At 41.6% G+C, this 11,514-nt stretch overlaps 1 long non-coding RNA gene across 1 annotated transcript; it reads right to left on the bottom strand.

Moving 5' to 3' along the window:
- Positions 1-248: 248 nt before the first annotated feature.
- On the bottom strand, positions 249-11,218 carry LOC139635501 (uncharacterized). Its single transcript, XR_011694236.1, has 4 exons — positions 3,398-11,218; positions 701-907; positions 525-600; positions 249-370 (listed from the first exon to the last, which is right to left on the bottom strand). It is a non-coding gene; the product is annotated as an uncharacterized lncRNA (long non-coding RNA).
- Positions 11,219-11,514: the final 296 nt, after the last annotated feature.

Raw genomic sequence — 11,514 nt, 5'->3', positions numbered from 1 at the left:
GAAACAGTCAGTCATGGTGGTGACTGATTATTTCAGTCATTATTTCACTTCATCATTTCTTGTATTATGTGAAGAACATCATATGGATGTTAACAAGGTTTGACACTTGATTTTCATCTGAGGAGGAAAAAGACATAAAAAAAAAAAACCTCAAACCTGCGTCACATAAATAAAACGTTCACTAATCGTTGTGTTTTGTGTGTTTCTCATATTGTATAGCTGACTTGCCAGACATAAGAATTTAACACTTTATCTGAGTGATGTCCTGTCTCCTCCATATAGTCCTCAGATGGGGCTGTCCTGGGAGCAACTCTCTGGGCATAGGTTCATCTGGCTCTTCCTCTGGAACATCAAATGGCATCCTGTTGTCCTGGACAATAATATGACACAAGCCAAAATGATGTCACAAATGTTCTCCAGCATGTACAGCAGAGTTCCTGCCTCCACTGTGGTCTGTGTGAGTATGATGTGCGCACTGTTGACCCTGATGATGTATTCTGTGAGGGAATAACCTAGAATGTCACCTAGAATGAATCACACCACCACCCCGATCTCCTGCTGAAAGGTCCCGGTGGCCAAAAACCCCAGCGTGGACAGCACCTGCACTGCCACAAAGGTATGGCTTTTGATTACCAGGTTTTTCTCCTCAGTCTGAAATTGTGCTGAAATGTGCTGAAATTCATGAATATTATCAACTCACTGTGAGATTTAGAAATTTATGAGAAGCTTTGACAGGAATAAACTTTCTTCTGTGTGCAGAACTTTGGTCAGTAGGTCCTCTTCCTCCAGACGTCCAGGATAGATGAGAGCACCCTGGTGTTCACAGGACCACGACACTCAGCCTCTAACTGTCCACTACAAAGAAAGGAAGACGCCATCGGGCACAGATCATCATGTCTTCAGACCTCTGAAACACACATACACACACACACACACACACACACACACACATAAATACTGCTGAATTATCTGTGGACTAATTGGAGAGAAAAATGCCAAAGTGTTCCAAGACACCATATTTTCACATTTGAACAAATCTTACTCTGGATTAAAGATTTAAATATGAACAGAAATCTTTAAAATATTCAGTGTACCTCTGACATTCAGCCATCTGTTGTGCATAGGCAGTGTTGGGGAAGCTCCTTTGAAAGCATAACTTCAGCTACAGATTACTTTACCCTGGAGAAGTTAAACTAAAGCTGCCCAAGGGAGAAATCTAAAAACTAAAGACACTTAAAAGTAATTCAAACTACTTTGTACAAAATATGATCAAATTGACTATGTACAAAAATATAACACAGCAAGACCAGCCAGCCTTATACTGGGTTTACACCTGGTATATGACTGGACTGTGTATGGATGCCAAACGGGGGCTTAGGGCTGCACCTCTTGTTACAGACAGTCTGGTTTCCCGTCTGCTCTGAAACTGCAGGGAAGCAGAGTAACACTTCCACTGAGCCTCGCCTCCATTACAGCAAACAAACTAGTTTCATTACATGTACTATTATAACTAAAAGAGGCAGCCAATCTGTTTACATTGGATCCATCCACGGTCCAGTCATGTACCAGGTGTATATCCAGTCTTTCTTGAAAAAAAGTCTCTAAATCTGGTGTCAATGCGCAACACTGCAGGCTGTGAACATCCCCCTACTAGAACCTGTTTGCACCAGAAACTCCAACTCAGTGACAAGGAATTTGGATGACCAGTGGTGAAAGTATGATCACTCAGTCAGCCAGTGATTAAAGGTTCAAGAGTATAGGTCTGGCCCCGCTGTTCAGCCAAAAATGAACTGAGTGATGAGAAATGCATGTCAGTAATTACAAAAATCTGTAGTTTGCTCGAGCTGTGTGGAGTTTTTTTGTTTCTAATATTGAAATATTAGGTGTAAAATGTGAAAGTTCACTCACAGAATACAGGTGAGAGAATACCTTTGTTGAAATAATGCAATTTTAGAAGCTGGTGGCAACTAAGTAAAGTGTTATTGTACCTACTTTATTTTTTACAGGTTGTGAACTTAAAAATTTGTCTTCATAGCTGTAGTGCCGAAGCCACGTGATACTTTAAAAACTTCCTTTTATGCACAAAATAAATAAACAAACAAACAAATGAATAAATACATAATGCTGCTGTAAGGACTCCGCCTTGCGTGGCCCATGCTCTACCAGGTGAGCCACTGTGGTGCCCCGTGGTGCAGGAGTTGATCCTGAAGTGTTTTGGTTGTATTAGTGCACTATGGATGTGATATCAACTAGTTGCTCCCAGCTGCATTTCAGGAAGGAGAACTGTGTGACCAGCTTTGAAAGAGCGAACTCAAATGTGGGTTACCAATTGTACAAAAAAACTATCATTTGTTTTTTTAAGCAACTGCAGTTGTTTTACAACACTGACTCATTTCAGCGTTAGTTCCAGCAGTCTGAGTGCAGCAGCATGCTAGATTATCATCAAGCAGTGATTCCTCTGTATTCGCGGCACTAATGAGAGGACAATAACAACAGTCAGAATCTCCTCTGGCTATGAAGAATAATGTGTCAGTCATTTGCTGTAGTGCATTTTCTGGTGCGGTCTCTCTGAGCCCCGCAGTAACCAAACTAATTGAGGGCCATATGTAAGCAAGTAGTTCTTGCTTTAGAGTAGCGCAGGGAGGGAGTCTTACAAATGAGCCCCCCTGGAGGGAAGCACAGCTGAGCCACGGTCAAGCAGAACATCACCACGGAGAACAAGACAGAGCAAGCCAGGGACATTTCACCCAGTGGATTCTGCAGCCAAAACCCAGCTGTGTGTTTGGCACGAGGACGAGACTCGAGCTAGTGCTGGGGACACTAGTACGAGATACGGTTAGCTGTGTAGAAGGCAATATCCAAGACAACTTTGTTACACAATTAAAAGAAAAAGATTTTAGGCTCCACACTAATGCATACTCACTGGAACACACAGTAAAAAGGAGCATTACACAAACTGTGCCAGGCCAGGAGCCTTGTTTGATTATCTAAGCCAGACTGATACGTGTTGGTTATTTTTAGCCTCAGTGTTTTAAGTCTGGACGGATACTTCAGACTGATGATGCTCAGTGGGAAGAAAAAGTAAGAGAACCCTCTAGAGTTATCTTCATTTATGTATAAATATATTTTCAAATATGCTCAGATCTTCATCTAAGTTACAATAATGAACAAACGTAATTTTAACTAATAACACACAAATCATTGTATTGTTAACCCCTAATGACGTGAACAAAAGCTGACTAGATTTGGGTGTTAGCACACCTGGAGTCCAGTCAATGAAACTGGATTGGATGTGTGGGTAAGAGCTGCTTTAACTCAAACATTCTGAGGTTGATGTTCACAAGAAGCATCTGCTGAAATCAAGGATGCATCGCAAAAGAGAGAGCTCAGGACTTACCATCAAGAGTTGCATGGAGCTGAGAGGTTTTTACAAAGTCATCTTAAAGAGTTCGGATCTCCATCAGAACTTTCTGTACATGGACATGATTGAGTTCTGTGGCTGCGTCCAGCTAAGACGACTCCAAAGGCCCCACGCAGAATGATCAGTAACGTAACAGAGAACCTCTAATCGCCACAGAAACTCGCATCTCTCACTTCTCCTCCCTTTTTTTGCATATGGCAAATCTCTCTCATTGAAATGCGCATTTCACATTAGACCAGAATATCCACTGTACAACTCCTCCTTTGATGGGCTATGCACACATTTTAGTTCATAACACTCCTCCTAACCTGCACTTTATCCTCACACTGTCATGGCCTCTGTAGACTAACTGACTTTTAGTCAGTTAGTCTACAGAATTAAATGTTTATGTGTGTTTAAATGCAAAGGAACCTAAGGAACCTACAAATGAATCACAATCCAAGACACAGTGCATCAAGGAGCGGTCTGCCTCAACATTCAGTTCCACGTCCCGCTTGACAACAGCGTTACAAGCCTGGGAGGTCCACGAAGTAACTAGGAAACAAGGTTTTTTTTAAAGGTTTTAGAAAAAGACAGAAATGGAGAGAGAGAGAGAGAGAGAGAGAGAGAGAGAGAGAGAGAGAGAAGGCATGTTAGGTGACTCAGTACTCTCGGAAGAGGTAGGTCTTCAAGCTATTTTTGGAAGAGAAACTGTGACTCACACTGTGACTATATATTCATTATTTTTCTGACACCAATTGGTGTTTTTAATTAGTGTGTCTGGAGACAAATACCAAATTACAATTTACAACTTTATTAACAACTTAAAGTTTATCTGCTTTTATGATCTGCTTTACTGTAGCAGCCTGTGGCACATACTGCAAACCTTAGACACTTTGGAGAAACTCAAGTTATTTCATCCCTTTGTAAAACTGATTCTCACTTACCTTTGTTTTCACTGCATGACTTTGCAGTCTACACATTTAAAAGAGTTTATCGCTCCATGAATGAAGAGAGCAACTTTGATGGCACCTGCCTGTTTGATTAGTGATAACCCGAGAGTCGCGCCATGGAAAGAAAATTTTGGCCGAGTGGTTGTATTAGGTGCAGTGAGGTCACCAAACTGGGATCAACCTATTGCAGAACCGTTTCCTTTGATATTGATTCATAGAAGAGGTCAAAGGTGATGAGTTCAACAAAAGTTGATGTAAGAAGCGAGAAGGGAAGCACATATTGACTGGATGAATAATGAGGTGAGCAGATACCAATGCAGAGGGCACACAGTGTCCTCTATCCTAAACAGCCTGCCTACCATCGCTTTCTCTCCTTTTTTTCCAGCTTCCAAGTAGAGGAACGGTTGATTAAGAAGAGGCTTGTGGGTGGCTGTTGTTTTACTCCCTATTGATCCCCAGAGCACAACTTTCCATCATGCAGAGAAGGCCAGGGCCAAAGACGACAGCTAATTAAGATGGCTAATCACTTCATTTCACAACGGCTGCAGGCTCTGTCACTCTTCTTCCCAGCATCTGTTGTTTGGTATCAGTGACATGATAAAAAACAAGCTGTAAAATTCTAACATTACTGATCTGCAGTAATGGTGAGAGAATCAGGGGCTGAAGGGTGGTATACAGCTTAGCGCAGGCATTTAAATTCTGCAGGTCTGGGATACAGTGGCCAGCTACTGGTGGACTTTGTCTGGTTCTACCTTGACAGGGAGAGTCTGGTAAGATATATTAGGCTATAAACGCCCTAATTGGCCACGACACGTTTTCCTTTTAAACAAAGGTTTGCAAGTTAAACATGTTCTGGATATAAGAATTCTGCAACAGAAATACTGTAGAACTAGCACTTACTATGCGCTTTTGGTCCGTCACTTGTAAGTCGCTTTGGATAAAAGTGTCTGCCGAATGAGAAAATGTAAATGTAGTTGAATTGTTTGCTATTCTGAAAAAGGAGTGGAATAGAAGTAAAGCTTGAAACTAAAACTTGGCATTTAGGTGGCAACATATATCACAACTGGATAACAACTGAGGAAGCAGAGGTGGAACAGGTCATCCACTAATCAGAAGGTTGGTGGTTCAATTTTGCTTGTCTAAGTGTCCTTAACTGGGCAAGATACTGAACTGCACATTCCCTCTGATGGTTGTGCCATCAGGGTGTGAGTTTGTGTGAATGGTAGATGAGCTCTATGAGTGTATATGTCCGTGAATGGGTGAATGTGGCTTCCATTGTAAATCGCTCTGGTGCACCATATGACAGTGGTCAGCAACTGGTGGCAAAACTGGCCCACCAGTAATAATATCTGGCCCCCCAGATTATTCTGATGATCAGATATTTTTCTTTAATCTTACAATATAAGTCTGACAGTCCCACATTTAGCTAATGTCCAACAGAGAATCTCGGAAGATGCTTATTATACTTTTACTATATACTGTGTAAAATACTTGTACCCATGTTGAGAGTGAATGACAGACACAACAGTCATCTGAAGCAGGCTGCACAGGCGGCAAATCAGTCAAACAGCGACACACATGTGAACAATGACAAAGTACATTCCAGGTGCATTTTTATTGATCTGTTTCTTAAATTAGTCTTTGATTGTGTTCTGGCCGCCACCTAATGGATTAGGAAAAAAATTTGCCCGAGGCCAAACTTACCCCACCATAATGAAATTGGGGATCTTTCATCTGGTAACACCATGAGTTCAACATTTCAAATTGTTCAATACTTTAGCTCAGGCACAAATACTTGCACCAAACCTGAACATTAGCCTTGACTGTGTTTTGTATTTGGTTCTAATTAGCAAAAAATTAGCACGTTTACACCCCAATCTAAGATGGTGAACATGCTAGCACTGCCATTGTGAGCATGTTAGCATGCTACCATTAACATTTACAGTAGCTGAAACAACCACTATGTGTAAGAGCCACTGACATGGCTGTAGACTCGTGTTCGATATCATAGGGATGTTATTTATTTGATGGATTCATTTTAAAGTCACTTGGAAGTCACCATCACAGTTTAGGCCTCACAGTGAAAACATAATGGAAAACATTTGTCCAGCAAAAAAAAAAAAGGCTGATGGATACATTGGCATTGGTATGTAGAAACAGTGTCTCCATTTATCATAGTTTGGTCACAGACAGAGGGTCATTTTTACTTTATTCAACATGACCACTGTCCTCCCAAGAAAACCACAGCATCCGTCATTTCAGGAAGCACCCAGTGACGAGAGGTGTTCGACGCAGACTGTTCCCTAATCTGAACCAATGAGTTACGTCAACCCATACCACAATGTTTTCTTCAGCCTGACAAAGTGCCTTTGAAGGAAAAGCTAAAAAAAGCACAAACAAATGATGTCATGCTGACAGGGGCGTCAGATCGGAAAAAACTCATATGTGTTGAGTTGCACGCAACACTTTATGATGTGCAGTTTGGAGCATTTGTTGCACATATCTTGATAATGGAATTTTGTTTTGGGCCTATGTCTAACCTGTACTTATATAACTGGCACTTGACAATGTGATGATGTTTGCTTTCCTACATGGCACCACGGACTCTAGCAGATATGCATGAAGATACAGATTTTTACTGTAGTCAGGAGTTACTGTGGTAAGGTATATTGTTAGAACTCGTTACAACCTTTATAAGATCTGTGTTCAAGAGTTGCTCTTTGTCAATATCTCCTGAATGCATGCTCGCTGATTATTGACCCGCTGATCATCAATAATAACGTGTTCAACTGAGCTTCAACCTTCCAGTATCTACTATATTATTCCAGATTTGTCAAGTTCTCCGGCCTCCAATAAGTTCTTTTCATCTCCTCAAGAAATTGTCCTTACATATCTTTAATAGTCAAGCTTAATGGATCACTATCAGATGTTTAGTTGCTCAAGTATCATCTGCAAAAATACAGTTTCTGCCCCGATATAAGACTGAGTGGAGCTCACACACAGACACACAGACATGCAAATAACTGTAATCCCATGTACAGGGACAGAGGGACATGTAGGCAAATACACACAAAGTGTCATGGTGAGCCTGGTCTTGTAATTGTATGGCCTCTAATGTACAGACCTGTGAGGGGTTTGATGGGAATCCAATGTGTCATCTAACTGCAAGGTAGGCATGTTGCTCCTGCTGCTTTGGGGTTGGAAGCCCCTCAGGATGGAGACGGCTTTAACTCAAACGCAGCACACAGCCAAGGATGACATGGTTGATGTACAAGAAAACTAGAAGTCTTTACATCTCCCTTTGTCATCATCTTTTTATTTTATTTTTTAAATTTTTTTTATTTTCGCAGAGAGCACCCCTTCCCCCTCCTTCATGTTTTAATTGACTGCTCTCTCAGAGCATTGGGGGACCCTGCACAACAGTCTGCTAATCCCCCTGTGATCATCGCACCCCAGCCCAGCCTCACAGGGACGGGCAAAACTTGGATCATGTTCTGTTATATCTGTATGTCAGTTGTGATGCCATCTCCCATGGCAACGCCGACCATGTCGACGATTCGGCATGCACTGCAAGATGAGAGCTTGCTCTACAGTAGAAATACAGGAGGAAGCAGTCACCTCAGTCCATTTCAGTGTCACTCTCGTGAGGAATTTGATTCTGCTTTTTAGGTGAAGTGGACTTATTCTGATTCTCAGAGATTGCTAAGCATTACTCACCCAGTGGCGAGTATTTATGTATAGCAGGTAAAAAAAAGAAGAGCGCCACAATATTAATAACAGGGAACTCCATCTGGTTGTGTGACTCCCATCATTTATTTGCCCTTTTGACCAATCTGAAAAGTGATTTGTGCGTTCGGATGAATGCGGTGGAGCTAAGCCCCAGTCAGCGCTTATGAAAGGAAACTGTTAGGGAATGATTTCCCATCTGGATTCAGCCAAGATAAGCAGTTAGAAGCTGCAGCTGCTCATATACTGTGACACTGCATTACGGGGTCTGCATGCGTGAGGCCGCAACATTGCATCTCTCCTTCATTGTCTGACGCTGGAGTGTCACCACACCGTGCCTCAGCTGGGGGAGGGGAAAAATTTAAAAAAATATTCCAAGACAAGAACGTGAGGAGCTGAGTTAAATCATACCAAGTTGTACAACATACAAACTTAGTGAGAGATTATAGCTGGAGTCACTTCACAACAGGCAGATCACCAGGGAGCTAATAGAGAGAGGAGAAACAGGAAGAGCTGTCTCCTCTCACTCTTATCCATCGGGGGAGTGATACGCTGGCAAAAAAGAAGGGGAATCACAAAGGATAAGGCTGAGAGATCCAGGCTTCGCTACACATTGGGCCTGTCATCTTCTGTAGCCATTTTGACATTTTCCCCCGTCTTGGGCTCCTTTCAGCTTGGCTAAGGGCTGTTTTCACATGTACTCCACTGATCAGTCTGGGGGAGGATGAGCAAGGGAATCTGGCAGGTTTGGAAAACCAAAATAGTTGAGTGGTAAAAAGGAGAATTTGATATTTAATATCCTCACATGTCAGTTGCCAGCTGTCAACACACTATAGCTGTCTGTCTTTGAGTGAGAATTTATTTTAGCGATACTGTGGGTGACACATCTAATAGGCATTTAGCTATCATTGTTGCTTTTACCGTGCTGCTGCTGAAGTGCACGTTGAAGTGTTGCCGTGTTCTCCAAACGGTGGCAGAAAAGGCTGAGAGAAAGCAAGATAATTGGACTCCTATAGATGGGAAAACTGCAAGATGTGGCAAATCTGAGTGATGAGCCCCATGTCAGGATGTATTAAATGGAGCTAGGTCAACTGTAATTATGCCCCTGTTGCAAGGAGGAAGACATATGATCATTGTGTCGCAGTTTTGGGTGCTTTTCAATCTCCATTTTGATGTGAAGGCTTGGGCCACCAAAAGGAAGCCTGCTGCTGACTCAGGCGTGCTGCTCTTTCATTTCTGAGATTGTTTTCCGACATTGCGAGCTGACTGGTTGATCCCTCCACCTCTGTACACACAGAATGAGCAGATGGCTTTCCCCCAGAGTCTTACCTTTTCTTTCTTTATTGGTCGCAGCACAACTGCAAAGAAATGGGATGTCTTCAGATGCCCTTCGGTCATTCTCTGAAGCAAGGAGCAAATAATCTCTGCTTAGGGGAAACTCCGCAGAAACAGTCGCCGTGGAATAATTGCGTCAAACAAATGAGCTCTTGAAGGTCCATTAGGCTTAGTATTGTTCCCATCAAACAGAGTGTGATACTGAGGGCTGCTCAGAGGGCCTGTGAAACAGATGGAGCCACCGTGTCCACGTTTCAAATGAGAATTCAAAAACGATCCAGGGCCTGTGTGACCACCTCAACTTAAAGACACACACGCTGTTTCTAAAAAAAAAAAAAAGAAAAAAAAGAAAAATCATACTCATATGATCATACAAATGTAACAAATGTAACTGGCACCTTACAGTAAAAAAGCTCACTCCAGCGTCTCCTGTGTACTGTGGCCAGTTCCATCACTTTGTGTGTCCAGACAGCACCTCCAGCAAGCTGTGATCTTCCTCCTCTGCTGCTCCTGGAATTCCTGTTCATTTCTGGGTGGAGGTATGTCCTACAGTTGCTCGTATAACACTGTTCACCACTCAGCTACATTTCAGAGCGATGTTCATGTGTCCTGCACCGCCCTTGTTTTTATTCGTATGATTTTTATTTTTATTCTCCAAGTTTATGCAGACCAACCTGTGAGTGGTGCAACAGTGAAATTTTAGAGGAAGGCAGTTGTGTGTGAAGAAAAAAAACAAAAAAAAACAGCAGACCCATGACATGATTAAGGGGGCGATGTCATACACATAAAAGCATTTTCATCACATGTTCAAATACTTTTTCTCCGTTCTGTAAGTTGAGATACATCCATTAAAACAGGCCACGGCCACTTCACCCCATGAAATCTTTTGTCTTCCTTATCAATTACTGTTTTGCCGATTACTATTACTATTTTTATCTTAGCTTAATGACTTTGACAGCTAATGGCACGGTGTCATTTTTAGAAGATCACTCTCTTACCAAAACAATGTCCAAATAATATGAGATTTTACAACAACCTAATGGACCGGCTGATGTCTTACCCTGCATGTAAATCCACCACTAGGGGGGCGCAACAACATTTTTTTCTTCAATTAATAATTGAAACTCTTTTTCTGTTCTCCAGACTCCAGAATGTCTGATGTGATGGAAATCTTTGACAGTTTTTCCAAAAAAAATGGTTTCTGTCATTTTAGGTAGTTCTTATCACACTGAATGTTTAACTGTTCATTTTTCTGTAAAGTTTGGTTTTAATGACTTACTTAATGTTATGTGTTTGGTTGACACCAAACAGGAACTTTTTATCGGAATTTCTGATTTTGTTGCTGCAGTATGGTAAAGTGATCACGGTTGGTGATTTTAATTTTCATGTCGATGACAATGCAACAAATGCCCCAGCAAGTGATTTTATTAGTGTAACTGAGTCTTTTAGTTTGTTACAACATGTAAATGGTCTCGCCCATCACTGTGGCCACAGTCTAGTGTTCACCTTGAGTGTGACACTTAACTCTCTGAAATTGGAAGATTTATCTCGGATCACTAACGTATTAAGTCGAATACTATTTTACATCCAACCCTTAAACCCAGAAGCCCACTGTCAAATGTCACCTCATTAACAGTCAGCTACATTTCCTTCTGCTTTCGCTGTGTTGAATCAAAGTGGGTAATCATCTTTACATATTGATGACATGGCCTAATAAGCGTTTTAATGACATGTGTGTGTCTGCTGTGGAAGCTGCTGCTGCCCTGCTCTTAAGACCAAATCCACCTCATCTCCCTGGATGAAAGATGACATCTGCTCAGTGAGGTAGACAAGCAGAGCGTAGGTGGGAAAACACGATTGCTCGTCCACTACACTCAAATGAAATAGTTGATTGTCTTGCTGAATCAAAAAATAAATAAATAAATAAATAAAATTTAAAAATCTGAATAAAAAAAATTAAAAAAGATGCACAAACAGATTATTCCAACATGCTCATCACCACAAACAAAACAATCCTAGGTTTCTTTTGAATCCCACTGACGGTCTCTTAAATAATCCAGCCTCCAGCATGTCCCCACTTTTGGTAGAGGACAGAATAAA

The sequence above is a fragment of the Trachinotus anak genome, unplaced genomic scaffold, assembly GCF_046630095.1.
Source record: "Trachinotus anak isolate AG129_WGS33_773 ecotype Australia unplaced genomic scaffold, CSIRO_AGI_Tana_v1 ptg000018l, whole genome shotgun sequence".
Lineage (NCBI taxonomy): Eukaryota > Metazoa > Chordata > Actinopteri > Carangiformes > Carangidae > Trachinotus > Trachinotus anak.
The sequence above is the reverse complement of the archived record's forward strand: the minus strand, read 5'-3'. Positions and strand labels throughout refer to the sequence as shown.